The 14,845-nt window shown below is 41.6% G+C and overlaps 1 protein-coding gene across 1 annotated transcript in view; it reads left to right on the top strand.

The window, feature by feature from the left end:
- The window catches only part of LOC106993690 (uncharacterized), an 88,542-nt gene that overhangs the window by 72,532 nt on the left and 1,165 nt on the right, over positions 1-14,845 (top strand). Inside the window, exon 5 of the mRNA XM_077966431.1 lies at positions 9,603-9,835. The gene's annotated coding sequence lies outside the window, so the exon portion shown is untranslated. The remainder of the gene's footprint in view (positions 1-9,602; positions 9,836-14,845) is intronic.

A 14,845-nucleotide genomic window follows, 5' to 3' on the forward strand; every position in this document is an offset into this window, starting at 1 on the left:
TGTGTGTGTGTGTGTGTGTGTGTGTGCGCGCGCAAGGCTTTTCAAGTGATTTATCTAGAGAACTATCTGACAAGCATCCGAGATCATGTTAAAACCCTACCCAGCTGAACCTTGGGGAACCTGCATAACCTTTGATTCACACAAAAAACCACATCTATTACTTGTTGAGTGCTGATTCTGGCTCAGGCTCTTTATGTACATAGTCCATTTAATCCTCACAGCAGCCCTTCGTGGTAGGCACATTTATTATTCTTGTTTATAGATAAGAACTCAGGGAAGTTGAGTGCCTGGTTCAGGCTCACAGCCAGGCAGCAGCAGGATGGGGAAGCTGGAGGCCAGGCTGTCTAATTCCATACCCGCAGCAGCAGACTGCTGTCCCACAAAACCCTCTCTACACACAGGCCTGGGTCAGGACAGTATTGCAGGTTCAAGGAATTGAGGAGCTGATCAAGAGGAAAAAATATGACCACAAAGTGACAGTAGCACACACATGCTTTATTTGGGAGATGCTCTAAGAAGGCTGCACGCAGAGGAATCCCCTCAGGCATGAGCCTGTCAAAACACCGTACTAAAAGAGAGGAAGGCAAGGGAGCTCTTGGGGGCAGGATGTGAGAGATGGGGGAGCTCCTGGGTACAGGGTGTGAGAGACGGGGCTTGCACATCTAGGCGATGTCACACAACAGCCCGGTAGGGAGGATCTGGGTCAGAGCTCCCAAGGGCATCAGTGGCTGGGGGTCCCCATAGCCTCAAAGTTCATCTTATCCATGGCTAATAGATGGTGGATATGGTTTTGTGGAGTAGGCAAAGCAGGTGACCTGTAAATGACTAAAAATATGCTTATCTGGGCTACATTTAAAACAGCTGGATGTGTAAAATTTGAGGTCGATGAATGGATCTCAGCCTATTGTTAATCAATAAAAACACTAGTGGCCAATATACCCAGGGCAACTTTGGTTTATATAACATCTTTGACTGATGTAACAGACTAGCCAGTTGAGGGCTGCATCAATCATGGGTCCCTGAAATGGGGATACATACAGCCAGCTGGAGGAGCCAGGCAGTGTCAGGAGAATGGTGGATACCCTTTCCCTCACCAACAGGGAGTGTGGCTGCAGTTGAGGGCAAGGAATGTCCTCCCTGTGGGGCAGGGACAATGTTGTTTTCAGGTGTTTTTCTTTTTTACTGTGATTATATATGTATATAATTTGGTATATATGTGGTATATATTTTATATATAGATGCACCATAAAATTTATCATAGTAATAATTTTTAAGTGTACAATCAGTGACGTTAATTACATTAACGATGTTGTGGTACCATCATCTCTATCCATTTCCAGAAGACTTTCATCATTCCAGACCAAAATTCTGTACCCATTAAACAATAACTGCCAACTTGCCCCTTCTCCAGCCGCTGGTAACTGTGATCTGTTTTTTTCTCTCTATGAATTTGTCAATTGTAGGTACTTCATATAAATGCAGACATACAGTATTTGTCCTTTTGTGACAGGCTTATTTCACTTAGCATATTGTTTTCAACTTTCTTTTTTTTTTTTTTTTTTTTTTTTGAGACGGAGTCTTGCTCTGTCACCCAGGCTGGAGTGCAGTGAACGGATCTCAGCTCACTGCAAGCTCCTCCTCTCGGGTTCACGCCATTCTCCTGCCTCAGCCTCCCCAGTAGCTGGGAATACAGGCACCCGCCACTTCGCCCGGCTAGTTTTTTGTATTTTTTAGTAGAGACGGGGTTTCACCGTGTTAGCCAGGATGGTCTCGATCTCCTGACCTCATGATCCGCCCGTCTCGGCCTCCCAAAGTGCTGGGATTACAGGCTTGAGCCACCGCGCCCGGCCTGTTTTCAACTTTCATCCATATTGCAGCATGTGTCAGAATTTCATTCCCTTTTATTGTTGAATAATATTTCTTTTTATGTACATACCATATTTTGTTTATCTATTCATCTGTTGATCAAAGTTTGGGTTTTTTCCATCTTTTGGCTATCGTGAATGAAGCTGCAATGAACATTGGCATACAAGTATCTATTTGAATCATTGCTTTCAAATCTTTTGGGAATATATCTAGAAGATGAAATTACCGGATCATATGATAATTCTATGTTTAACTTTTTGAGGAATCACCAAACTGTTTCCTGCAGCAGCTGCACCATTTTACATCCCAATCAGCAATGTTGACTGTTCAAATTTCTCCACCTCCTCATTCTCACTTGTTATTTTTTGGTTTTGTTTGTTTGTTTTGATAATAGCCACCCTAATGGGTATGAAGTGGTATCTCATTGTGGTTTTGATTTGCATTTTCCTAATCACAAATGAGGATGAACACTTTTTCATATGCTAATTGACCATCTGTATTTCTTTGGAGAAACGTCTATTCAACTCCAAATTTTGATGAAATTGTTTTTTGTTGATAAGTTATAGGAGCTCTTTATATATTCTGGATATTAATCCTTTATCAGGTATATACTTTGCAAAATTCCATGGCATAAATTGCCTTTTCACTCTTTTGATTGTGTCCTTTGATGCATAAGTTTTTAATTTTGATGAAGGCCGATTTATCTCTTCTTTTGTTGCTTATCCTTTTAGTGCCATGGCCAAGAAATCACTGTCAAATCCCATGTCTTGAAGCTTTTTCTCTATGGTTTCTCCTAAGAATTTCGTGGTTTTTAGCTCTTATGCATAGATCTTTGATATATTTTGAGTTAATTTTTGCATATACTAGTAGATAAGTGTCCAACTTCATTCTTTTGCATGTGGATATCTGGCTTTTCTAGTACCATTTGTTGAAAAGACTGTCCTTTCCCCAACTGAATGGTCTTTTCACCCTGCTCAAAACCATGTATGTGAGAGTTTACTTCTGGAATCTGTATTCTATTCCTTTGGTCCATATGTCTGCCTCATGCCAGCACCATATTGTTTTGACTACTAAAGACTTGTAGTAAACTTCAAAATCAGGAAATGTGAGCACTCTAACTTTGCTCTGCTTTTTTCAAGATTGTTGTGGCTATTTGGGTTTCCTTACATTCCCATATGAATTTTAGAATGGGTTTTATTATTTCTACAAAAGAAAATGCCTTTGTATTTTGATGGGGACTGAACTGAATCTATATATCACTTTGGGTATATTTTCATCTTGGCAATGTAAAATCTTCCGATCTATGTCCATGTATTTTTGTCTTCTTTAATTTGTTTTAGCAATGTTTTGTAGTTTTCAGTGTACAAGTCTTTCAATTCCTGGGTTAAATTTATTCCTAAGTATTGTATTCTTTTTTATGCCATTCTAAGTGGAATTGTCTTCTTAATTTCCTTTACAGATTGTTTATTGTTAATGTAGATAAATGCAGATGATTTACTGTGTATCAATTTTGTATCTTTCAACTTTGCTGAATTCATTTATTAGTTCTAATAGTTTTTTCATGGAATTTTTTTTTTTTGAGACAGAGTCTAGCTCTGTCGCCCAGGCTGGAGTGTTGCAGCACAATCTCCGCTCATTGCAAGCTCCGCCTCCCAGGTTCATGCCATTCTCCTGCATCAGCCTCCCGAGTAGCTGGGACTACAGGCGCCCACCACCACACTCGGCTAATTTTTTTGTATATTTTAGTAGAGACGGGGTTTCACTGTGTTAGCCAGGATGGTCTCAATCTCCTGACCTCGTGATTCACCCCCCTCAGCCTCCCAAAGTGCTGGGATTACAGGCATGAGCCACCATGCCTGGCCTTTCGTGGAGTCTTTAGAGTCTTTTAAAACCTATTTTTCACTGCAAACAGAGAAAATTTTACTTCTTTCTTTACAATTTGGGTGTCCTTTATTTATTTTTCTTGCCTAATCACTCTGGTTAGAACTCCTAACACTATGTTTTGTAGAAGTGGCAAATGCCTGTCTCAGTGTCCTGTTTCTAATATTAGGGGGAAGGTTTTCAGTCTTTCACCATACAGCATGGTGTTAGCTATGGGTCTTTCACAGTCCTGGAGATTAGGACTGGAGATCTTGGATAATCGTTTTAGAATTTCACCACAAGAAGATCCCAGGCCTAGCATAATGCTCTACTTAACCAGGTATCTAGAAATACTTGCTGTGCTTATTTTCTCTTTTCCCTCCAGGTCCTGTCCTTATCCCTTTCCACCTTACTCTGTGCCCCACAGTTCTACTGGTCTTTATGGACTTCACTGATGGATTTCTTTGTCCTCTGGTTTCCTATTAGGTTTGCCAATGGGCGGCACTAGCACAAGGTTAGAGTGTAGGAGAGTGAGGATGGGTATTTATTCCCCTGCCTCCCTCCCTGCTGGGTCAACCTGGGTTGACTGTGTACCTTTATGGGAAACTCTTCATATGACCCCCTCTGACCACTGCTCCCTTAAGATTCTCAATTATTCTTTCTTTTCTATTCAGGCCTAGGGACGGTAATGCTGCCGCACCACCCCTTAATCCTGCCCACACCTTTGCAAATAATGCTTTAGCCTACATTCTGCCTAATTACCCCGTTTCAGTGTTCCATCTATTTCCTCTTGGAATCCTGACTGATAAAATACTTGCATACGAACTTTTCCAAACTGCCTCCATTCATTTACTCATTCATTCATTTCCTCACTCAATAAACATTTTTTTTTGATAATTAACTATATGCCAAGCACAGTTCTAAGCACTGATGATAAAGCAGTTAATAACACCTGAAAACCCTGTCCTCTCAGAATTTATATTTGGGCAGGGAAGAGGGAAAAACAAACAAGCAACATATATACTATTATAACAAATAAGCAAAGTATTTGATCCCAGATATGATCACTGCTGTGGGGCGAAAGAAGAAAGGGTGTAGCTAGCACGGGTTAGGATTTTTGATAGGGTCGTCAAGGAGGGCTTCATTGAGAAAGCAACATTTTAGCAAAGATCTGAAGGAGAGGAGAATTTATGTCACTTGGCTATTTGGAAAAATACCAGATAAGAGGATCTTTCAGCAGGACCATGCCTAGCCAAATCTATAAATAGTAAGGTGGCCAGTGTGGCTGGAACAAAGTAAGGAGAATGGCAGATGAGGTTGAAGCGATTCAGCCCACAAAAGTGGCTAGTCTACTTACTATGATCTGAACATTAATACTAATGAAGATAAAGTTTTATGGATCATGTGTCCAGGTCACTGAAATCTCTATGCTTATCTCTACTTGATATGTTTGACTCATTTCAACTCTGAGATCATCCTGTCCATAAAGAGAACAAGAGCTTACCCAGTCAGCATTAGGTCAGTCTTGCTTCTCCTTCAACTCTGATGTTGAAATCTAGTTCTGATAAACAGAGTTAGGCCTTGTCCAGTTGTGCACAAGCCCCAGCACTGCAGTCCACATCTAATAACTAGACCACTAGCTTTGGTATCACATGGAGGTCCTGGTCTGATGTCCTTCTTATTACCACAGTTCCTCTAGGACTGGAACTCTGCTTTCACAGGAGTGAGCCCTGACTCTGGTCCCACCCTGGGCCACTGCTTTCTGCGTCCCCTTCCCTGCAGGATCAGACACCAGTGGGCTCCATGGACCTTCTACTACTGCCCCCTGTTGGGTCCTTGCCTGTGCCGGCTCTGATCCTACACAACTGCCTGCTTTCTGAGTTCTTGTCCCCCTCAATTTGACCCATCCCATCACCAACCAGGTTGCCAACTGTTTTTAATCACCCTAAGTTTTAAATTGTTTTACTGCAAGAATTTCAGTTTTATTTGGTGGTAAAAGAATTTTTTAAAGTTGATAAAGTATTAATCAAAGAAACTGGAACAATGACCAGATATTATGTTAGGTATGATAATGGTAGTGTAGTTATGCCTTTAAGAGAGTCCTTATTTAAGACAGTCCTTAGAGCTCATACTGAAAAATTTGTGGCTGAAAATTATACGATGCCTGAATTTTGCTTTAAAAACATCCAGTGTAGGAGGGGAAGGGGACACAGATAAATCCAAATTGGCCATAAGTCGATAATTACTAAGCTGGGTGACAGGTACGTGGAAATGACTTACACTAGACTCTTTTATACATTACCATTTTACTTTTACTTTTATACATTAACGTTTAAAAATAAATAGGTGAAGGGATTTGTACATTGGCTAACTAGGTGCAAAAAAATAAGTTAGATAGACCATACCTACAGTAAATTCCAGATCAATCAATATGAGCGACACCAGGGAAGAACCAGAGGAAAATATAGGCAAATATTTACCTGATCTCAAGGTGAAAAATATCCCTTCAAGCATAAAAGGAAAAAAAAAACCATAGAGGAAAAACTTAATTGACATGATAAAATTTAAGAAAGGCTCTACATTAAAAATAAAAATTAAGAAAGCCTCTACGTTAAAAACAAAAAAAAATCCTTTTAATAGGACAGCAACAAACTGGGAAAGATAAGAGGATCTTTTAATATGTTTTAACTAAAACGTATTATATAAGGTAAGCATTATTATACTTGATGTAAAAAGAGCTTTTATGAAATAAGAGAATAACACCTCAATATAAAAAGTGTCAAAAGACATGAGTGGGAAATTACTTGAAAATACACATATATGGCCAAAAAGATATATTTTAAAACCTCAATCTCAGCCAGGCACAGTGGCTCATGCCTATAATGCCCATACTATGGGAGGCTAAGAAGAGAGGGTCACTTGAGGCCAGGGTTTCTTTTTTTTTTTTTTTTTTGAGACGGAGTCTCGCTCTGTTGCCCAGGCTGGAGTGCAGTGGCGCGATCTCGGCTCACTGCAAGCTCCGCCTCCCGGGTTCACGCCATTCTCCTGCCTCAGCCTCCCGAGTAGCTGGGACTACAGGCGCCCACAACCGCGCCCGGCTAATTTTTTGTATTTTTAGTAGAGACGGGGTTTCACCGTGGTCTCGAGCTCCTGACCTTGTGATCCGCCCGCCTCGGCCTCCCAAAGTGCTGGGATTACAGGCGTGAGCCACCGTGCCCGGCAAGGCCAGGGTTTCAAGAGCAGCCTGGGCAATATAGCAAGACTCCACCTCCAAATATATAAATATAAATATAAATATATATATATATATATATATATATATATATATATATATGCCAGGCATTAGCTAAAAATAAAAATAAAAAAATTAGCCGTACCTGCAGTCTCAGCTACTTGAGAGGCTAAGGTGGGAGGATGGCTTGAGTCCAGAAGTTTGAGGCTACAGTCAGCTGTGATCACACCACTGCACTCTAGCCTGTGCAAGAGTGAGACCCCATCTCAAAAACAAAACTAAACTAAAAAAAAACACCTCAATCTCAATAAAAATAAGAGCTACCATTTTTGATCCATCAGTTGAGCAAATTTTTGAAAATGATAACACTTGGTGTGGGTAGAGTAGAAAACAGGCACACCATTCATGGTATTAGGGTGGTGACATGATGCCACCTTTCCTGGGAGGAATCTGGCAGTGGGCATCAAAGGACTAAGATAAGAATAGTTAGACTCTTTGACCTGACAATTCTAATTTGGAAATTTATCCTTAGGAAATTAGTAGACAGAAATATATTGATGCTCAGTGATGTTTGTTACAGTGTTATTTACAATAATAACACACTGTAATCTCAGCACTTTGGGAGGCCAAGGAGGGGGAATTGCTTGAGCTCAGGAGTTTGAGACCAGTCTGGGCAATATGGTAGAGCAATATCTCTACTTAAAAAAAAAAAAAAAAATTAACTGGGTGTGGTGGTGCACGACTGTGGTCCCAGCTACTCTTGAGGCTGAGGTGGGAGGATTGCTTGAGACTGGAAGGCGGAGAATGCAGTCAGCCGAGATCACACCATTGCATTCCAACCTGAGCAACAGAGCAAGACCCTGTCTCAAAAAGCAACAATAATAATAACACACTGAAAACAAATGGAAACGTCCACAAATAATGATTTGGTTCATTCATAGCATATGGTATAGCTTATTCACAAGATAGAATACTATATAGCCACAACACACACTACAACTAATGTATATTATACTCAAAATGAAAGCGTGAGTACCTTCCCATATCCTGGAATATTTGTTGAAAACATGATTTCATGGCTACTACATATTCTCTTTAGAATTCACACTTATAGATACTCATAGATTAATACGTATCTCAAAATGTTCCTGGTGGTTGCTGCTGAATAGTAGGGCTCAGCATGCTAATTCTCTTTATCATACTTTTCTGGATTTTACAAAATTTTGACAATGAGCGTATATTGCTTTAAAATCAGAAAAACAGACTAGAAACAATTACAAAATCAGAAAAATGAATGACACTAAAGAAATTTAGACTTGGGGAAGGATGCCAAAAAGGATCTGCCATACCCCGTGTACTGCCTCATGTGATCCGGGATGAATTCAAAGCATGTGGGGACGTGCACGTCCAGGGTTGCATAGTCAATCAGGTAGCAGCCCAGCCCAGCCTCTGACTCCAGGAACTTGTCAGTGCCCGCCCCTCTCAGAGGTGTCTTTGTGGACACATGTGGTACTCAGTGGTTTGACAGATGCAGGCTGATCAAGGAAAGCATCTGGTAAACTGCTATGTTAAAAACCTAACAGATCCTTGTCCAGGTGCGGTGGCTCACATCTGTAATCCCAGCACTTTGGGAAGCTGAGATGGGTGCATCACCTGAGGTCAGGAGATCAAGACCAGCCTGACCAACATGGTGAAACCCCATCTCTACTAAAACTACAAAAAATTAGCCAGGTGTGGTGGCATGTGCCTGTAGTCCCAGCTACTTGGGAGGCTGAGGCAGGAGAATCACTTGAACCCGGGAGGTGGAGGTTACAGTAAGCCAAGACCACGCCATTGCACTCCAGGCTGGGAGACAGAGCGAGACTCCGTCTCAAAAAAACAGCAACAAAAAGAACCTAACAGATCCTGTACTTTCTTCTCAAAAGCTTGACGGATATCATGAGGCAAGTGAAGTACTAGAAGCAAAAGTATACTTTACTGACGTCTACATACATTATTATTAGACCTGACAATGATGCTTTTCACACTCGCTGCATTATTTATAAGCCTACTGGTTATTTACATTTTAAAAAATCCCCCACAGAGCCTCACATAGTACTACGGATGTAATGATGTCTAATAGAGCTTTTTGCTGTTGCTGTTTTTTGCACTTGCTTTTGTTGCTGTTTTTTCTAAAATAAATAAATAAATAAATAAAAACTTAAATTATAATATTTATCATATTAATTGATGTGTATAGTTTTTAAAAATCAAATAGTAATAGAAACAAAATAGCATCCCTTGCGCCTCCCCTCCCTATTGCTCCCTGGTCTTAAACTGTCATAAGAAGTCACGAGAAACCATGTACAAATTGTTAAGCCATTTCTTCTGCAATTTACCTTCCAATTCCTAAGGAATATGCATGTGCTGTTATTTATTTTAGACGTTATCTTTTTCCTCCCTGTCTTGACAGATGTCATCTAGCTCAAGTGCACTTTGCTCTCCCTCCCCCATTCCCCTGGTGTAAGCATACCACAGTCTTTGAGTTCACATTATTATTTGTGTCATGTCGATACTGTTCACATGAGCCAGGAAGAGTACAACTTTTTTCTTAAATTATCATCTCTCAAAAAATAACTTTGTTGTCTGCATACCTGTCTTCCAGTGAGCCAGAAGCCTCCGTATGTCAGCAAATCCACTGGTGCCGTGACTTCCCACTGAGCCTCCTGACTTCCTGTTCTGCACTGGCTTGTCTGCTTCCCGGACCTGCTGCACAACTTGCTCAGAGTCCTATACTTGACGTCCTGCTTTTAGATCCCATGCCTTCCATGCCATTGGTTTACAAGTTTATTTTCCTGGGCACTTCCTTCAGGAACATTCAAGGAGAGAGCAAAGAAGGTAAACTTTTGCATGCTTGCATGTCTCTAAGTGTCTTTCAGTTGACTGAAAGTGTGGCAGAATGTAGACTACTAAGGTTGAAAACTATTTCTCATTGAATATGGGGATCATTTTTCTTCAGTTTCCTAGAGCTGCTGCTGAAAGTCAGCTGTCATTCTGACCTCAGTATCCTTATGCATGACCTATCTGCTTCTCTCTGCAAAGCACTGTCTAACAGACACAGAACAGAAACCGTCTATGTCATCTAAAATTTTCCAGGAGCTACCTTAAAATAAAAAGAAACAAGTGGAAGTAGTTGTAATAATATGTTATATTTAGCCCAATATTTAAAAAATTTTAAATATCATTTTGGCCGGGCATGGTGGCTCAGGCCTGTAATCCCAGCACTTTGGGAGGCCGAGGCAGGTGGATCACAAGGTCAGGAGTTCAAGACCAGCCTGACTAATATGGTGAAACCCCATCTCTACTAAAAATACAAAAATTAGCCGGGCATAGTGGCGCACGCCTGCAGTCCCAGCTACTCAGGAGGCTGAGGCAGGAGAATCGCTTGAACCGCGGAGGTGGAGGTTGCAGTGAGCCAAGATTGCGCTACTGCACTCCAGCCTGGGCAACAGAGTGAGACTTCATCTCCAAATACATATATAATCATTTCAGCATATTTTCAGAATGAAAACTATTAATGAGACATTTTACTATTTTGTTTTCTACTAAGCCCAACAATATTCAGTGTCTACTTTACACTTACAGCACATCTCCATTCAGAGCGGCCGCATCTCCAGTGCTGAACAGTCAGCCATGGCTAATGACCACCGTATTGAACAGCATTAATTTACAAGCTTTCAGGATTTTCTCTTGATCCCAAATATATGAAAATTTCAGGCCAATATATGTCTAGATGTGGGTCCTCTTCATTGTCATGCTGGGCATCTATCGAGCCCTTCCAATCCAGAGACTCATACACTGCACCTCTGACAGGTTTTCTTGAAGACAAAGAACAAACAATAGTGTTAGTAGTACTATTATCACGCCCACTCTTCACATCCTTTTTCTCTGTTCCTCTTTCTGGAACCCTATTCAGTCAGGTATCAGGCCTTCTGGATTGATTATCTGAATTAATTGCACTTTCTCTATTAGCCTTTTCTGTTTTACTTCCTTTTTGTTCTGCTTCCTGGGAAATTTCTTTAATATTGCACTCCAATCCTTATTTGATGTTTTTAGTTCAGCTGCCACAATTTTGTTTGAGGTTTTTCTTCTCTCTTATATTCTAATACCTGTTGTGTTTCATGAATGTAATGCCTTATTTTATTTGTCTGCTGACAGAAATAAAAGATTTTAGAAGTTTTATTCTGGCTGGGTGTGGTATTAAGAAAAGATATTAAAAGTTTTATTCTGGCTGGGCGTAGTGGCTCACACCTGTAATCCCAGCACTTTGGGAGGCCAAGGCAGGTGGATCACCTGAGGTCAGGAGTTTGAGACCAGTCTGGCCAACATGGAACTAATTTTCTATTAGTTCTAAATAGAACTAATTTTCTATTAAAAATACAAAAATTAGCTGGGCGTGATGGCGGGCAACTATAATCCCAGCTACTTGGGAGGCTGAGGCATGAGAATCACTTGAACCTGGTAGGCAGAGTTTGCTGTGAGCCAAGATCATGCCACTGCAAACCAGCCTGGGCAACAGAGTGAGACTCGGTCTCAAATAATAATAATAATAATAATTTTTAAAAACAAAACTTTTGTTCTGTTCTCTTCATCACTGCTGCTTCCCCTAACTTCTGTTCTCCTGATATTTGTTCATTTGGGTCCGTGTGTAGTGTAGCATCTTTTCTTCAAATAACAGGTGATGCTTAGTGGTCTTTTCCCCTTCCAGAGGGAGAGACTGACAGCTCAGTGGAGTGTCTGGGAAGACAGCCCGGGCTTGTCAGTCTGGGACTTCTCTATAGGATATTCAAGAGGCAAGCCAAATTAGAAAAAAAAAAATTTTTTTGGAAGACTCCCAAAACCAGAATTTGAGACATTTTTTCTTTTTTTTTTTTTTGAGACGGAGTCTCGCTCTGTCGCCCAGGCTGGAGTGCAGTGGCGCGATCTCGGCTCACTGCAAGCTCCGCCTCCCGGGTTTACGCCATTCTCCTGCCTCTGCCTCCGGAGTAGCTGGGACTACAGGCGCCCGCCACCGCGCCCGGCTAGTTTTTTTGTATTTTTAGTAGAGACGGGGTTTCATTGTGTTAGCCAAGATGGTCTGGATCTCCTGACCTCGTGATCCGCCCGTCTCGGCCTCCCAAAGTGCTGGGATTACAGGCTTGAGCCACCGCGCCCGGCCGAGACATTTTTTCTACAGTCTTTCGAGATTTTCCCAGTAGATAACCTCCTGCCTGTGGGTAGCCAGGAGAGTTAGGGGTGGAACAGAAGCCTAACAGCAGAAATAATCAACAAAGGGTTGAAGAAGAGCAGCAAGGATTTTGTTGCTTAGTATGCAGATTTAATTTTAACCCGCCCTCCCTTCCTCCCTTCCCCCTGTCAACCTAAAATAATCAGAGGTCTCAGGCTCCACTTAAAAGAGTTTATTCAAGCGCAAGGGTGAGGGCAGCAGACACCAAAGAATGGTGATCATCACTCCTCGGTGTGGGGAAAGGTGAAGATCATATAGGCAAAAAAACAGGGGTGCTGAACAGAATTGCAACATTTTCTTTCTTGTTTGTTTGGAGACACAGTATTGCTCTGTTGCCCAGGCTGGAGGGCAGTGGCGTGATCTTGGCTCACTGCAATCTCCACCTCCCAGGTTCAAGGGATTCTCAAGCCACAGCCATCCAAGCAGCTGGGATAACAGGCGTGCGCCACCACGCCCGCCTGGCTAATTTTTTGTATTTTTAGTAGAGATGGAGTTTTGCCCTGTTGGCCAGTCTGGTCTAGAACTTCTGGCCTCAAGTGACCTGCCTGCCTTGGCCTCCCAAAGGGCTGGGATTACAATTGTGAGCCACTGTGCCCAGCCAGAATTACAACATTTTTTTCATTTTTTAATATAGGATATAAAACACACACACACGAGTTGGCTGGCCACCATTGACTATACTCTTAAGAGTTACTCAACATTCATTGCAAAGAGGTAAGGGTCTCTATCTCCAATGTCATTTAGTTGAGGTTTGAATGAAGAATAGGAAGCGTGATTAATTCTCAACACAAAGCTCAGAAGCAAAGGTCATGTACCAGAGAAGAAAAATAGCATGTATGTGACTCAGTTTCCATGGCTTAACTGTTTCTGCTGGCATAACCAATACAGAAGGTCCTCAAACTTTGTTTTCTTTTCACACCTTTTCTCTCTTCCTCCTTTCTTTCCTTTCTTCTTCCCCACCTCTCTCTCTCTCTCTCTCTCTCTCCCCCCCCCCTCCCTCCCTCTCCCTTTCTCTTTCTCTTTCTGTCTCTCTCTTTAGCGCAAAGCCTGTCCTCTCACCTTTGTCTGAGGTCCAGGTCCGGAGCCTCTACCCTTCCATGGTCTACATAAACCTACAGTCTCTGGCCTGGGGCAAGAGGCGTGGCAATTTCTTGATTTCGTGTGTTGGGGGAGGGATCCAGGCAGCAGCCTCTCCGGTGCCAGGACCTTGTCTCACTTGGTCTGCAGGCCGGCCTCTCTCCAATCGACTCAATTACCTCTGCTCCACCGCTTCTTCCCTCCAAAATTATCTGTCAAATCCCCTTGTCTGTTGATATTTCCTTTCCTGTTCTCTTTATCGTTGGAGATATAGCGTATTTTTAAATTCTGTTCCTTTAATTTTAGTGAGGTCTCAAAAGGAAGAGTTGAAAATGGCCACTGTTTCTACTAGAATGGAAAGTCCTCCATTCCAGACTTGTATACATCATCTGCTCCTGATTTTTGGCTAGAAAAAGTAATAATTCTATTATCCATTATTAAAGATGTGTCTACATGATTCCAATATAATTTGCAAACAGTCCATGGTTATATTCAGTACTGTTATATGTAAAAATGTTTATTTAGAAATAGAATGCTTGTTCCCCAGTGCCCCAAAGAAATAGCACTCGAACATAAATTTAATTCTCCCAGCAAGGCCATTTTTACTTTCCGCAGAAAGAGTGTTTATGGCAGATGGAACAATGGCGAGAGGACACCTGAACAATGGAGGGAAGCAATTTTTATCCCTCACGCAGTTTGTCCCTGCTACTGTATCCTGTCTCCATTGGCTGGAGCCAGACCTCACAATCTAAACTAAAACCCGATTGGCTAACAGTTTAAAACTTTTCTAAACAGGTAAAGGCAATAGAAAAACAAAGCAAAAAAGGAAGTTGCAGGCCGGGCACGGTGGCTCAAGCCTGTAATCCCAGCACTTTGGGAGGCCGAGGCGGGCGGATCACGAGGTCAGGAGATCGAGACCATCCTGGCTAACACGGTGAAACCCCGTCTCTACTAAAAAGTACAAAAAACTAGCCGGGTGGGTCCCAGCTACTCGGGAGGCTGAGGCAGGAGAATGGCGTGAACCCGGGAGGTGGAGCTTGCAGTGAGCTGAGATCGCGCCACTGCACTCCAGGCTGGGCGACAGAGTGAGACTCCGTCTCAAAAAAAAAAAAAAAAAAAAAAAAAAAAAAAAAAAAAAAGGAAGTTGCTTAGGAAAGGACTTACAAAAGTAATAAGATTCCCAAATAAGGAATAAACATTCCCAAATAAGGAAGGGGCATAAGCTGCGAGCTGAGACATGCCTGTGAGCACGTCTAGCACAGATACCCTGGTTAAAGTGCAAGCACGTAGAATGTACTACGTGCCTGTGAGCATGTCTAGCATAAAGTTAGTCTTTTAAAGAAACTATTAATTCTAACACTTAGGATTTTTTCTTTAACAAGAAGGGAAACTTTGAAGAGGAACTTTTTATTTTCTATAAGTGCAATACACCCAAATCAATACAATATGAAATGTTTTATTTAAGCATATCTAATTAAGAAGTATTTGTACATTGCATCTATTTTTGAAAGATAAAATATGAACAATAGTAAGAATACTAATAT

Source organism: Macaca mulatta, chromosome 15 (genome assembly GCF_049350105.2).
Source record: "Macaca mulatta isolate MMU2019108-1 chromosome 15, T2T-MMU8v2.0, whole genome shotgun sequence".
Classification (NCBI taxonomy): domain Eukaryota; kingdom Metazoa; phylum Chordata; class Mammalia; order Primates; family Cercopithecidae; genus Macaca; species Macaca mulatta.